We start from the raw sequence: 16599 nt of genomic DNA, 5'->3' as shown, positions 1-16599 counted from the left end.
TGCTCGCTCCACAATAGTGTGCCACGTCCACCATGCTCACACGGGGTGCCCCTGCCCCCCTGTATAGAGGCCACTCCCCCCAACCTGTCCTCGGCCCCAAAAGATTTGGAGACCACTGATCTATAGCACATCTTGTCTATATTTCTTTTTCTGCCAAATTTATACCTGATGCTCTACACCAGTATTCTTCATCTTCCATCTTATTGATCATTTATTTAGATCTGCTCGCAAGAGCTTCATGTACTGTCGCTTTCTTTGTCCCATTTGCCACAACAATGATTGATTAGGCATCGTAGCAGCCCTCCAGCTCCTCTGTTTGTTTTCTTTCACTCCCAGATTAGCCTTTGGGTGCTACTTACAATTTTCACCTTTTATACGCTGCCACCAAGGATTTTCCTCAATCTACCACATTTTAATAATGAGTCACAGCTGTCAACATTAACAAGGTTTATTTATAGGATAACAGTTCAATCATACATGGAAATCAAAGCTGGTCTTATTTTATTCATTTAATATATATTCTTTTGATTTGAGATATGCTGGCATAGTTAGATTTTCTTTAATCACGATGTTACTATATTCAAACAGTTTCTTTTATTATTATCACTTTTAATTCATTCAGCTATTAACCACCCAAACTTTCAAAGACTTGTCCTATTCCTATCTCTTTCAATCTCTCCCTCTATCTCTATTTCTCTTCTCTCTAACACAACCAAGGCCCTAACTGCCTTAAACTGTCATTAACTGTCTTTTTGTCTTCTTTTATTCTCTTGGTTCCACCCCTCCTGTCATGTCATAGGCTCCCACATCAGAGCTCTGACTTGACTGACAGGAGTGATCTGACAGCTGTCCGTCGCAGGCATCCTTCAGTCTTGAGAGACTATGGTAATGTGCTCTGTATGGAGGACTTGGAACAGCATCTAGTGTGGCTCAGAAGGCCAATTGAGTGCCTGCCTGTCTTGGAAGAGTTGGACAGCAAATCAACTTTAGCAGAAATAAAAGTGACCTTGGATTCCCTCCCCTCCAGCAAGGCCACTGGGAAGGATAACATCCCTGTTGAACTGCTGAAGTGCTGTAAAGAGATCACCACCGAACTGTATGAAGTCTTTCGTCTTTGCTGGAAGGAAGGTGGAGTACCACATGACATGAAGGATGCAAACATTGTCACGTTGTAGAAGTTCTTTATTTTGGTGCCATTTATAAATGTATCAAAATTTGACATATGATCTCACTCTTATGCTTGAGGGAAGCTCACATTAAAATATAGCATTGATTGATTGATTGATTGATTGATTGATTGATTGATTGGTTGGTTGATTGATTGATTTGATTTATTTATTTACTTTATATCCCGCCCATCTGGTATATTCTACCACTCTGGGCAGCTATTAGTTAAATTAGTCTTTAAGATGCTACAATATTTTTGCCTTTTGTCGTTGCCTGGTGTTCAGAGATGTGTATACATGTTATTGCTGCACATGCATGCAGCAATAGATAGCATGCAACAGAGCAAATCAGCATTTCATAAGGCAACTAAAAATGGGGGTGCCTGAATAAAAAAAAATTAGAAGGTGGACCATGGATCCATACTAATGGCAACAGTCAAGATGGTCTTCAGGATACCTACTTCTGCTCACTTCCATTCAAACTTGTTGAAAGACAGCCCTGATAATTGCTTTGTGTTTGGATGAGAAGTCATTAACTGATTAAAAAAGGAGTCTGCTTATGGAATTTTCCTTTGCATAATGTTAATTTGTGAATGGTACTGAGTAGAAGAGGGTATCCTGTAGACCATCTTGACAACATTCAGACTACCATTTGCTATATAAAGCTTGGCATCCTTTTTCCTCCTGGCAACAGAAGCACAATATCCTACATTCATAAACCTGAGATTTTTTTTAAAAAAAAATTGAATGATTGCATGTATTACAGCAGGGAGAGGTTTCTGCCAATCAGCCACAAGCTGCATCAGTTGTCTCTAGTCACTGATAAAAGAAGGTATGCAATGACATTTGAACTTTACATAACCTGCATATTGCTGAGCATGGATTTCTGCTATGCTTTCTGGGAAAACGTTGGACTGGAGTTAAGCAGACATGCGTGAGGTTGAACTGTGCTGAGTTTGAGAGGGATGGCTAAATTCATGCTAGTTCATTTTGCTTTAGTTGTGCCAACTTTTTCTGTGGCCTTGCTCTGTTCCCTTGGCCCTGCTTCCTGGTGGAATGTGCTTTCTCCTAAAACGCTTCTGAAACTGGAATTCAGCCACTAGGCTGAAAAATGTTCACCACCCCTGCTTCCTGGAATGATCAGTAGAGACAATGGTCTCTGTGAATTCACTGGCTACTGATTTAAAAACATTTCATTGACTCAGTCATATTGTATTTTATAAATGCCACCTTTGGGTGTTTTACGCAGCTCATCCTAGCATTGAAAGAATTATGAGGGGGGAGAAGTGGAGTGGAATCACAGCATCATGCACTGCTAGCCATTGTTCTGTTCCACAGCCAGTCATATCCTGCTGACGCTGTTACTCTCTAATTTCAATGAGCATGAGAAAGAAAAATATATGTTTATTAATGTGCATGCTTAGAGCTACTGCATATGAAAGAATACCAGAATGTTTGGGACTACAACTCCCAGAACCCCCTAGCCACCCTGGAGGATTTTGGAAGATGTCATTCACAAAAGTACAGTGGTGCCTCGCTTGACGAGGATAATTCGTTCCGTTGAAATCGCTGTTAAGCGAAATCCTCGTCAAGTGAAACGAAAAAGCCCATTGAAATGCATTGAAAACTGGTTCAGTGCGTTCCAGTGGGCTAAGTACCTCAGCGTCCAGCGAAGATCCTCCATAGGGCGGCCATTTTCGGTGCCTGTAAAGTGAGGAATCCATCCTAAAGCACAGCGGGGAGCCATTTTGCACAGCGGGCGGCCATTTTAGAGCTGCCGATCAGCTGTTTTAGAATCATCGTCTAGTGAAAAATTGGTTCCCAAAGCAGGGAACCGATCATCGTCAAGTGAAATTTCCCTATCTAAACATTGTTTTGCGATCGCAAAAACCTCATCGTAAAGCAGATTCGTCATTTAATGAGGTAATCGTTAAGCGAGGCACCACTGTACTTGCCCAAGTCCTGGGGGATTTGGCCTAGTCAGCCCTCCCCAATCCAGAGGAGGCCTAGTCAGCCCTCCCCAATCCACGCATCAGTGGAATTATAGAATCCCTTTCTATACTGGCAAAATGTCTGCACAGCAGAAGAGTTCATGTTGTGATGATCACCAGAGATGCAACTCATCCATGTAGCTCCGCAACTACTCCTAAGGTACTTGTATAAATACGTACAGTATTCCACAGCTAATCAAGTTAAGACAGACTAACTGGTCTGCACGCTATTATTATTATTATTATTATTATTATTATTATTATTATTATTATTATTATTATTATTATTATTATTATTATTATTATTATTATTATTATTATTATTTATTTAATTTATATCCCGCCTATCTAGTCGTGGTGGACTACTCTAGGCGGCCTTACCTGCATGCTAGACACATCTGCAAAATATTCATCCTGCAGCAATTCTTGCAGCACAGTATTTTGTTTCTTGCATGTTTTACTGCATGCTTTCTCTTGTCCATATTAATTCCCCATGTGTGCCACAAGTGAAAAACCAAAAAAGGGGGGGGAGGGGGTCAAAAGTTTCCAGTTAAGAGTCCACTGTACAAGGTGGGAGGGCAGAGGCAGGAAAACATTGGCAATCCAAACCTTGAATAGATAATCTGCTTTCATTAGAAAAACTGTTTTTGTCTTACATATTTGAATTTCTGATAGACATGTTGGCTTTCCTTATGCAGAAACCCGTACTTGATAGATATATGCTTGGGGTGGGGCAAAGAAAAGTGGGTGATGTCTGCTCAAACAACTTTTAGGGTTTATTTGTGGGGGTTTTTGCTTCTTGAATGGTATGGATTCCCCCCCCCCACACACACACACACTAAGTTATATAGGTACATGCACACAGTTGTACATAACATGTATGCAGATTTTTATTTGGGGCTCAGTTGCATGGACCATGGCAGTCTGGTAGCCCACATGTCATCATAGCCCTGATCTTGTCCAGCTACTTCGTATCACTTTGTATACCAATATGAACTGCATAGCATGTGATCCTTTCTGTCTACTCTAGACCTCTTTAAGTCAGAGAAATACAGAGTGCACTATTAACTTGGAACTAGCCATTTACCTTTTGGCTACTTGCTGGTCAGAAATTGCTCTTAACCTTTTTTCTGCTGAGGGTTAAACTATAGCCTACGTTAAATATAGAGTGTACAGCTAAACAAATTTTTGCCTTTACACTTGAAAGGAAGTGTGTGGAGCCTGATTGTGCTGCCTCTATACAGGTAGGAGAGAATTCAACCTTCCTTTCCAGCCATGGGTTTTGGTTGCTTGTTTACTGTCTTGTAAAGTTACTGCCACCATCTCCAGTACTCTAGGATTTTTCTTCTCTTTCCCAAGAATAAAATCTCCACTGGTGCCCATGAAGAGTTATTTTCTCTTTGCCTTCTTAAAGCATCCAAAGCAAACTTACTCAGGGGGGAAAATTGCTGAGAGAAAAAGTGTAAATCTGCCCTTCACATACAGTGGCCCCATGCAGCTCTGGTTCTTGCGCACTGAGAATTTTTGAAAGGGTGGGTGCATGGGTTTATGACATAGCATGTCATGTTCTCTCCTTGTCTCTCTGGGAAATGTATTATTATTATTATTTATTTTATTTTATTTATATCCCGCCTATCTAGTCAATTAATCTGTAATTTCTCCCAATACCTGTTTCACCTGTTTTGTCTTTGTTTTCCTCTCTTGGGAGCTTGGCATGCTCCCAAAGTACAGGCCAGTACATAAAGAGTAGGCAGGTGTACTACTTGCCCATATCATCAAAGTGGAACAGCTAGAAGAGTGGCCACTCAGATACCATGCTCTGTGGCCGGAGGTTAACTCAAAGCTGAGAATCACTGGATTTTTGAAACCCTAAGATGAGATCTAGCTGGCTAGGCTGGATAGCTCAGTGGTTCGGGTGTCTGACTGTGGAGCCAGAGGCTGGGAGTTTGATTCCCCACTGTGCCTCCTGGGAGTAGAGCCAGCCTGTGTGGCCTTGGGCAAGCTGCACAGATCCAATATGCCCCCACAAGAAGGGAATAGTAAACCACTTCTGAGTACCCTCTACCTAGAAAACTCTGAAAAGGGTCACCATAAGTCTGAAATGACTTGATGGCATATATTTACTTACTAAGATGAGCCAGTGTGGTGTATTGGACAGGGTGACAGACTAGAATTCAAGATACTGAGGTTCAAATCCCAGCTCAGCCATAGAAACTCTCTGAGTGGTGGAAGAACAACTCCTTCCATACCTCAATACCTTGAAACCCCTATTAGGGTCACTATCATTCGGGTACAACTTGACAGCATGAGATCAAATTGGAAAGCGAGTATAATGAAAAAGATCCATTTTTCTAACATATTTGGAGGATGCACACAATTCTGGATTTTGGATGGGAAAGATCTGTAAACTGGTGAAAGCTAATAGGACCTGCTGAAAGCCAGTTCAGAATGACACAGATGGGGAGAATAGTTTCAGTGGCAAGGGTGACCACCCGGCCCCAGCCCTCCAAGAGCGTGTAACGGATGGATAAACAACAAAAGAGATGTTGGATTCTTGTTGCTAATTTGCTCAGTGTGCGTTTCTTGGCAGGCAGGGAAGGTTCAACTCTGGTGTGGGCAAGAAAAGTGCTAGTGTAGGGGACACATTAATTTTTATTCTCCTTCTGCCAAGGGAAGGGGCCCCTTGCCTAATAGCTGTAGCTCTCTGATATTTGCCACTGTTGCCAGCATTGTTGTATTTTTACTTAGCAACTGCTCTCTAGGGCGGGGTGGTCATAATGTAGGTTCTGAAATACTGCTGAGCTAGAATGGAAGCACAGCAGGAAATGATTTGTCACCGCACACACAAAAAGGGGGGGGGAGCTGTGGGGGGTTGTTGTGGTTGCTCTTCATGTTTCTGTGTGTTTGTCTTTAGTTGCCAGTGTGTGCTGTTGGGAAAGAGAAGAAAAACCTTCTCAGAGATAGCAAGTTCACAAGGAAGAGAGCAACACATACTACAAACTGTAACTCCCACACCCCACAACCCTAACCTTTGTATCTGAAGTGTATTGCTCTGCACTCTTGACCCTTGTCCATCCCAACAATGGGCTGCAACGCCCTCCATCCAAGGGGGGCACTTTCCCTACATACTTGTATAGTTTCTGTTGATAAGGGCCACACAAAACCTGTGGCCCTTATCAAGGTCCATTCAAACCTGTGCTGGTCCAAGACCCAGGAGAACATTTGTCCTGAAAGACCACCCTTGCAATTCGTGGAGCAGGTACAGGCACTGTATACAAAGCAACGGCTACACCACATCCCCCTAAGCAGTCACTGTGGTGGTCTCTCTCTCTCTCATCCCATGAGGTAGAAGACACCAAAGGCTTGACTGCTGGCTGAGCACTGCTTTTGTTCTTCCTGTTCACTCCCTCCCAAGCACTTCCTTTGCAGCTGGTTTTGGTTGCAACGTGTTCTAGGTCCAGGATGTTGTTTGTTGAATTCTCCCTCCCTATTCCCTTTTTATCAGCTCTTCACAAGCTGCCTTCCCACAAATACAGAGTCCAGACAAGGGGGCAGGGGAGTCACCTGTATCAGTCGTTACATTAAAAATGAAGACTTTTTTAAATGAAGGAAATGTATAGAAATAGGAAAATATACAGGTTCTTAAAATACTTCTCAACATTGTATGTTCTAAAAAAACCTGTAAAACTGAAAAACTATAGCTTACAACTTATACAATAAGGACATACAGAGGAAAGGGTGTGTGTGTAGGAATTTAAACCCAAATACACACTATAGTTTCCATGGTCAAGCAGGAATTTGAACTCAGATCTCCCAAGTCCTAGTCTGAAATTCTGTCCACTATGCCACACTACCTCTTCAGTCTGTGTTACATGTTTATATGTGCATGATATGTATTATGTTTCTTCTCAAATATCTGAAGTTACAAAAGAGTCAGTCAAGGACTGCTTCTGAGCTTTGTTACTAGAAAATGCAAGTACTGCTTGAAAGTAACCCACACTGTGGCCATAATAGCTAGCAACTGTGATATTCTCTGGAGAATATTTTGATCATGATTGTAGTTCAGAATAGTGTAACTTCAAGTTCAAGTGCCTGAATGTGTTGTTTCATGGCATTATTTCGGTCTGGAAGAGAATTTTCATAGGCCAATATCATGAAAAATGTTGCGAGAGGAAAAGGACTTAACTGTACCTGTTCACAAATCAGAATAAACTCCTGGAGTAATGTAGCTTATTGGTTATGTATGTATGTATGTATGTATGTATGTATGTATGTATGTATGTATGTATGTATGTATGTATGTATTTATTTATTTATTTATTTATTTATTTATTTATTTATTTATTTATTTATTTATTTATTCCTTTTCTCCTTAAAAAGGACCCAAGGCAGCTTACATCGTTAAATTCCAAAAAGGATCAAACAAATACAGTGGGGTCTTGACTTAAGAACGGCTTGAGTTAAGAACATTTTGACTTAAGAACCACTCTCATAGGAAAATATTGATTTGACTTAAGTACTTAGATTTGAGTTAAGAACTGAAAAAAAACCACGTGAGAGGCAGGGAAAGTGCAAAATGTGAACTTTCAGTTAACTGTTGGCCAGTGAAAAGGGTGCCTGTCTGCTTCCTCACTCCTCCCAGCGTTTAGAGAGTGGATTGGGAGACAGTCTTCAGACTGCCTGGTACTGCCTGGACTGTCTTTTCCCTGCCTTCCCTGAACCTTCCTTGACCGAAGAAAAAAAGAAACAAAATATCCCCCTCTAGTGGTCGAAGGCGGAATAGCAGCTTCCCATTAGTTTCTATGGAAGGAAGAGAGCAGATACGGATTAAATGGTTCTCAATGAATTCCTATGGGAAATGCAGATTTGACCTGAGGACTTTTTGACTTGAGAACCGCCTTCCAATACGGATTAAGTTCTCAAGTCAAGGCCCCACTGTACCACACTAAAAGGCACTAAATAAAAGCTACACCAAAAACACATTTCAAGAAGTAAGGTACAACTATCCATTTTAAAACCCTACTCATGTAGCTAGTCATTAATGGAAAGCTTGCCTGAAGAGAAAGGTCTTCACCTGTTTGCAGAAGGACAGCAAATATGGGACCAGGCTGTCTGCTGTGGGAGGGAGTTCCAAAGTCAGGGAGCAGCAACAGAGAAGGCGCTCTTCCATGCCCCCAACAAACACATCTGTGAGGAAGGTGGGACCAAGAGAAGGGCCTCCCCGATGGTCTTGATGATCAATAGTGAGGTGGAATCCTGAAAGCTCCAGTTTTGTGATGCCTATTCCTGACATGTCATGATCTTTAACTGATTCTGGCTTTTACTTCTTGGGAAGACTGTTGTTTGTACAAATACTGGAGAACCCTCCGCATTTACCACAAGAACATAAGAAGAGCCAGGCTGAATTGGACCAAAGGCTTGTCTTATTCAGCAATAAATTCATACAGTGAACAATTATATTTAATGCAAGAAATGATGTGTACACACATACAGACAACTACCCCTGTTTCTAGTTGTGAAATGTTCTTAGAACTGTGTGAGAGGGGAAATGAGTATGGCTACTAAGCATTTTTTTTTTTTTTTGCAGTACTCATATGGGAAAAATTACACACAGAGACACGAATACAAAGGCTAAACTACATGTTACACATGAAAGCAAGTAAGAAAACATTGGCAGCTTGCTCCTTTGCTGGAAAACATCAGAAGAAAAAATGAATATTTTGTAAGGAAATGGTAGGCAGAGAGATTATCTTCATTCTCTTCCTGTTTTTTTTCTCTTCATCTGTGACTCTTTTCCCAAGCTGCTTTCTCCCGTTCTCAAAGAGGGCATGATTCTAGATATATTTACAAGGATAAATACTAGTCTGGTACCCCCATGGTGGGGAGAATAGGTTTTGGAGCAGAGGAGTTGTGGTATATAAAGAAATATACTGTATATTCAATTGTATACCTTATGTTATCACTAATGCTTGGTCACAAGTAGAAGTTGACTGGAGAAAGGATGACAGAGTGCATTTCAATTATTTGTCATGGATGTTTCTTGTTATATTCAATGATTCAGTCTTGACTCGTAACTTGGAATCCACCCTCCCCTCCTTTCTTTTTTTGGGGGAAAAACCTTATTTTTAATAGCGACTTGGACTTGGGGCTTGGGACTCAGAAACTCAATAACACTCAGACTCAGACTTAGGACTTGGTACCAAAGACTCAGACATGAGACTTAGACCCAAAGACTTACCGACATCCCTGGAGATAAGAGAGTTGTATCTGTTATTAGGCTGCAAGTGGAAAGTGAGAGGTGATGGCCTAGCTATACAGCCTTCCTAAAGCAAAAATTAGAATAGGTCTTCTCATAAATAAGATAGTCGACGGTTTTCAATGCACAAGTGTTGCTTTTTGTGTATGGATTGCTTAGTAAACAAACCACAACAAAGGTACAGAATGTTCAGAAGGCTGTAAAATCTTCATTTCATACTGTTGCCTATGTTTTTTCTTGCCTCAAGCCCATGGATCTAATAGAACACAAAAGGCCTGCTGTATGTAAAAGTGTCGAGCTATTTGGGTTGAAGGAAAAATATAACACAATGCCTGGTGACCTTTTCCATACACATTATACTAGGCACTAATGATAAGCAGTAGTGATTGTTACTGAAATGACCCCCAGAACTCTTTTTTCTGTCTCCCCCCCCCTTTTTTTTGCAAACAAGTATTACCCATAGCCAGAGAAAAAGCTGATAAAATTACAGGTTGTGTACATTCCGGAAACATCAAACTGCTCCTAAATTTGAATAGCAAGCATAACAACCGTCATACTAAATTCTCCGGAAGGCTGGTCTGTGGTATTTTAAACCCATTAACTTTTCTGAGTGGAGACTAGCTATCCACAGTGATCAGTCACATTAATCTGGTCATTATCTCATGACTCATACATATCTTTTGTTATTTTTAAAATATTATCTGGAACTCTGGTATGGAAAAAAAATATGGCATCAGCAGCATGCAGTGGCAAAAAAGGGGATCATGTTTTGCAAAGAACCTGCTTTGCATTAAAAACCAGAGAGGTTTGTCTTCTCTTTTTCTGCTGTGAGGGAACTCGGATACATTCCATCTTTTGACCATCTTCCCCAACATCCTCTGTCCTTCTCAACCCCACTTTGTATATTGAAATCAAGCACCTAGCAGTGAATAGTGACTGCCTTTAATTTTAATTCATTTAATTCAAGTCACGGAGTGGAGCATCCCCACCTCACGTGTTATATAACCTCCAGCAGGAATGGTGGCAACCACTGTGTCTGCTGGACACATATTCCTGCATGCCTGTCCTGTGAAAAAGGTGTGAGTTTTTTCTTTCTCTGGCTTAAGTTGCCACATTACCTAATTTTTGGGTCCATTAACCCTTGTTGCAGTTGATGTTGGGCTCCCAAACCTTGCCTTCCCTGCTTCTGTGTGACATTACAAGGACTCACAGCTGTGACTTCACAAGAGCCACCTTTTGTGACATCTAAGAGTCTGTCTCTTGGTTTCAGGTTTTGGTGTAAATAGCAAAATACACCTTTTAGGAGCAAGTAGAAGATCTCATTCAAACTGGGAAGTAAACAGAAGAGGGCAGCAAACAGAATTATAAAATAAAGCCCCATTAGTCAGTGGAAAGCCATGCACCAGTGCTAGAGAGGCTATGAGCCTTCCTGGCAAAACTTGATAGAATGAGAAAACGCCCATTGTTTGATGAACTGCTCACTAGTATTGCAATGTTAGCATACGCCTCACAAATATTTTGTTTTCTGGGATAGCTTCCAAGACTGGCATTGAGAGCCTTTTGTCTTGTGATTGGGAGGGGGGAAAGTAGTATACGGGATATACAGTAGCTGCATAGTTCTTTTCTTTTCTGATCCATCTCATTAATGTGAGATCATCTGATTCTAAACACCTCCGTTCAGTGTTTGCATTTTGGAATGGAGTGTTTGTAGAGCGTGCCTGTCATGAGTCTAAAAGCCTCCCCCCCCCCCTGTTTGACTGTGTGGGTGTGTGAGAGAGAGACTCTCTCTACAAGAATTAGCAGAGTTCTGCATATATAAAATGGCAAGAAAGCATTTTGCAGGAAATATACCCATTTGGTTTTAATTAGTTTGACTGACTCAGTCTGTCAGTGGCAAACATTCCTGCTTCCTTCCTCCATCTACATTATAATAGCAATTCAGTTTGTGTCTATTTGAATCTGGAGTTCATTTCAATGTAGAATAGGAACATGATTTCAAAGCAACAATTTTAAACACGCAAACGTTTGTTGAGTTCATATTTTATGTGCTGTGACTGGCAAAGAGGTCCTGTGGAGAAGAAAACCTATAAAATTATTCAGGTTGTATGTCAGTTTGGCCCTCAAACCATTTTTAATATCAAAATTGGTTGGACAATTCAATTCTTGATTTCCTCCTCTTTTGTAAACTCCCAGCACAAGTTTACCCAGAAGTGAGCCTCTTTGTTTTCTAGTGTGTTTATGTACTCCTTGCAGACTAATTGGTTTAGTCCAGTTGGTGGGAAAATCTTAGGAAAGGGCTTTCGTTTAGCTTCATACAGTCTCTGATGATCCATCTAGGAGCTCACTGGAAAGAAGCAGTAGCCAGAGGAGAGTATCACTGAGGTACTTGTAAATCAAAGATACATTGCTGACAGGTATGGTGAACAGAGTACAGTACTATCTCACCAGACTAGAAGAGGTCACAAAGGAGAGACAAGTATATAGCCAAAGTAATACAATATTTGGAAGCAAATCACAAACATACCCAAAATGAGGAAAAACATGAAGAATAGGTAGATTTGACTAATGTATATCTAAGAGAGTGGGATAGGCTTTTTTAATCAGATGGTACTCTTTACCAGAAGGTACAAATGAGGAGAGAAGATGTGGAACAACTGTTGATCCCTTGTAACCATAGGAGGAATGTTCTAGAAGATATCCATAATGAAAATAATTATTCTGGAGTGGAAAAAACCTTGGAATTTCAAGAGACATTGAAATTCTTCTGGCCTAGCTGTAGAGCAGAAATATTTATTATTTATTTATTTATTTTATATCCCGCCTATCTAGTCGATAGACCACTCTAGGCGGCTTACAACATGAAATGCCACAATTGTCAATGCTGTGTATGAAAGAAGGCAAAGGTGGAAAGACCAGCTGAATTAATCAATATTACTGTGTATACTCCTTTGAAACTAATTTGCATAGACTTTTTTACTCTTAAACCTGATGTAACAGGCATTAAAAACATTGCTTCAGTAAATAGGCCCAAGATTATCCTACCAGACATCAAGAATAATTTCATATGAGGGAAAAATTGTTAGTTACAATAGATTCGCTACAAAATGGGACTGAGTCACATACTACACTGTACCACCTTAGAGGAAAACCTGTTGAAATATTTAGCCATACTCTCTCAGGCATGTTTGGAACACTGGAAACAAATAAGAAGACTAACAGGAGAAAATACATTACAACACTCTTTGCATGCCTGCAACTGCACAAGGATGATACTACAGGAAAATCTCCATTTGATGCCTATTTATTTGTGCTTCAGGATAAAACCTAGGGGAAACAATGAATTAAGTCACCAGGATCATGTGAACATCTTATTATGTAATTTGGCTCCCTGGCGAATGTAGACATTCTCTGACAGATGGAAACCAGTTATGCACATAGTTTTAGATCAGATTGATGAAAATCATCCGGTAACTAAAGTTCAAGCAGAAAATTGTGAAGGTCCCATATGAACTCTGCATAGTGATATGTTTTAGACCATGTGGATTTATTTGAAGAAGAGCCAGCTGTAAAGAATCCAGGAGGGCCTATTAATCATAGGACTAGGCAGAAAACTAAGGATAGAGTGATTGAAATAGCAGATGAGGAGAAAATACCTTTGGAATCATCATTGGAGTTCTCCTCAGAATTTAATTGTTTGGATAGGGAATTCAACCCAGTTCTTATATCTGAGGAAAGCAATATAGCTTTAAGTTCTTATGACGAAAAGATTCAAAATGAAGTGTCTGAACAACAGGGAACTGCAACTGCTGCAGTTGGTCCTTCAGCAAATTCAACAAGGAAAGCAACGAGGTGCTGCATAGATCTTAAAGAACTAGATATAAGCCAGAAAAGTTTAATCACTGTTTTGAGCTTTCCAGCAATGTCTGCCATTATGAGTGTTCAACCAGTGGTTGCATATTGTATCTACATATATAAATACACAATGTAGAATCTCATGCTAAATATTACTGAGTAACTGTCAGGATAATAATTAAGTACAGGAGAATGTAACCCCTGTGGACTAGTTGGTTCAGAGTGGAATCCAACAGTGTTGTTTGTCTTAAGTGTTGTTTGTCTGAAGGACATTGAATGTCCATGGAATTTTCTTGGCAAAGATACTGGAGTGGCTTGCTAGTTCCTGCTCCAGGTGGACCGCGTTTAGTCAGAACTCTCCACTACGACCTGTCTGTCTTGGGTGTCCCTGCACGGCATAGCCCATAGCTCCTCTGAATTACTCAAGCCCTTTCGCTACAACAAGGCAGCAATCCATGAAGGGGCCATGAATACAGTACAGAACTGCAATTACTTAAGATTGACTAAAAGTTTTGAACATCAGAAGTATACACAGGAAAAAGAGAAGGAGAAGCCCAGATTCAGAGACTTGCTTAGAGTGTGGGCAAATTACTCTCACTTACTTGTCCAATGACAATTCTGGTGGGAATTCTGGGTGTTGTAGCACACATGCATAAATTCATTCATTCATTCATTCATTCAAAGGTGTGGATTTCCTATAATGTGTTCATATTGTTGTCATTACAAACCTTCAGATTTCATTGCAACCACTGTGTTTAAGGGTCAAACTAGATGGTAAAGGGAGTGTATATTCCTTCTAATTAACCCATTTTCTTTCCAGCAGTGGATTTACTCAGATATGTACCTCAGCAATCAGAGTGATAAATTCACTTCTGTTAACCTTTCAGTGATGAGACATAAAATGAAGCACACTAAATGCAAGATACAGAGGTTGGGAAAAATACGTTATCACTTGAAGGTTCACCTTTCCTAAATATGTGCAATATCTCTCAACCTGGGATTCCTATGATCCTTTCATCAACCCTAATTGAGATGAAAAAGACAGTAGAATCTAGATGCACATATGTTTTGTGCCAGCATGCACATGCATGTGAATAACATCATATGTTACATAATGTGCGTGATGGTGGGACATACAAGATTCATTGCTTCACAGATCAAATATTTTAGATAGTAAATGACTAGCACTGGAAAAATAACGTGCTGCTGGAAGGAAGAACACCTGTATTTATAGAAACAAAGTGCCGTATGTTGTTTATTCTATGTTGCTGCATTGCGAAGTATATTTGAAGCAGTCTGCATGGAGTAGTTTAGAATCATCTGAAAGGATTTTATGATTCTGCAACTCCCTGGGTTGGTCTCCATTGCTATGTTCATCATGTTACCATTCTTTGTAGGTAAGGATTTCTTGAGATTATGCCTCTCTGAATGGTCAAATTTATTGCAAAACCACTTAATGTGATCTGATGACAAGGGGGATTACATTCCAAAGAAACAGATGACAGGTTTGGGAGAAGCAAACACTAGCTTTCTGGACATATGTATCAACTGAAGCACCTTATCCAAAGTGTGAGAGTAACAGCAATGTCCTACTTAGGATTGAGTAGATAGCATGAATTAAAAAAGATGAAAGAGGATCATGGAATCAATTTCACAGCTTTGCAGGATGATGCAAGAATCCAAACTCTATGAACACGCAACTTCTTTAATTCCAATGTAGTACAATGCCTGGAGCAGAACCTGTTTTTCCCTCACAAGGAACTGCTCTAGTGCAGTCATTCTGAACATTTTTTCTGTGACAGCCATAAAAACAATATGAAAGAAATACATGAAAGAAATCAGGATCATATAAATAAGTCGCATAATGAACCTATAAGGTGGTGTATAAAGAATGGTTCCCCACTTGTGGTCCCTCTCAAATTTGCCTGAGGGCCCATATGGCCCCTGTTGAGAATGGCTGCTCTCGCAAATTGAAGAGTTTTGTTTAAAGAGATGCCAAGGGGACTTTTCTGATGTGGAGACAGGGAAGGGGCGGCGGGGGGGGGGGGAGGTTTCCAGAGAAGGAGAATGCCTCCACATTTCATTTGTTCAAACCAGCTCTGTAAGCAAGGTCTAACGGAAGCTGAAGCCTACAGCTGACTCCTTGCCTAGACACATAAGAGCAGAAAACACGTGTACCATACACAGTTACAGCTGTTTTTACCACTGCATTTATCAAGGCTGCACCCAATGGGATCCTGGGATTTGTAGTTCAGTGAAGTACCGTACTTTAACCTCTGTGCTCTGCCCAGACCTCAAATCTCCAGTTAACAGGCACAGATGATCTGACCCAGGGCTTAATCCAGGAGCACCCTCAAACTGAAAATCTTTATTTTCAGGGAGAGTGTAACCACATCTAGCACACGTTGAGTCCCTGTTCTTTGGTCTGTCTTTCAGATGGTCAGGAGCACTTCTATCTGGCCTGGATTAAACATCCATTTATTCTCTCTCATCCAGACTGTTACTGACATCAGGCACTGGTTTAGAACTCAAAAAGCTTCTTGATATCTAGATGGAAAGCAGAAATATGGCTGGGTATCTTCAGGTTAACTAGTGGCACCAGATGCTGAACTCCAGATAACTGCTCCTAATTTTACTCTTTAGTGAGATGGCTCAAAAGTCCTGTTTGTTTTCCCTTGACTTTCAAGACAAGTACAATGCTGTTCCAGTGCATCACACACAGCAACACCAGGTCCTGCTCAGACTTGTTATCCCCAAAGAAAGCTACCAGACAATTAAGTGCCTTCGGATTAACCAACCATTATCTCTTGAAACAATATTTTCACCTTTTGGCCAAGACTGAGAGATGGACACTTTTTTTCTTAAATGTATATATAAAGCAATACTCTTTAAAATATATTATGTCATTTAGGTGACTGTCCTTGCATACATGACTCACTGCTTTGAATTTTCCTTTTTAAAGGAAAATTCTGCATTTTGCCAGGGTGGCATCAGGTAACATTTTTGGCACTGAAGTAAATAATAATGCAAAATATTAGATGTAAATATTAGTGGCACCAGAAAACTTTATGCACATTGTATCTTAACATGCTGCAGCTGTACTGTGTTGCAGTAGAACAAACAGGATATAATTGTTTTACAGCTATAAATGTCAAATTCCTGAAACCTGCTCACATGTAAATAGTAGGTTTGTCACTAAGCAATCTCATTTTTCTTGACAGATGTACATAGTTTTCTAAGCCTACTTACTGCAGGTGTATTGGTAGAATCAAGAGTGAGCATAATCAGAGAGACAAATGAGGCCAAAGTTTTCACTGGTTTTGTGTTTCTCATT

This window comes from Pogona vitticeps, chromosome 3 (genome assembly GCF_051106095.1).
Source record: "Pogona vitticeps strain Pit_001003342236 chromosome 3, PviZW2.1, whole genome shotgun sequence".
Lineage (NCBI taxonomy): Eukaryota > Metazoa > Chordata > Lepidosauria > Squamata > Agamidae > Pogona > Pogona vitticeps.
The sequence above is the reverse complement of the archived record's forward strand: the minus strand, read 5'-3'. Positions refer to the sequence as shown.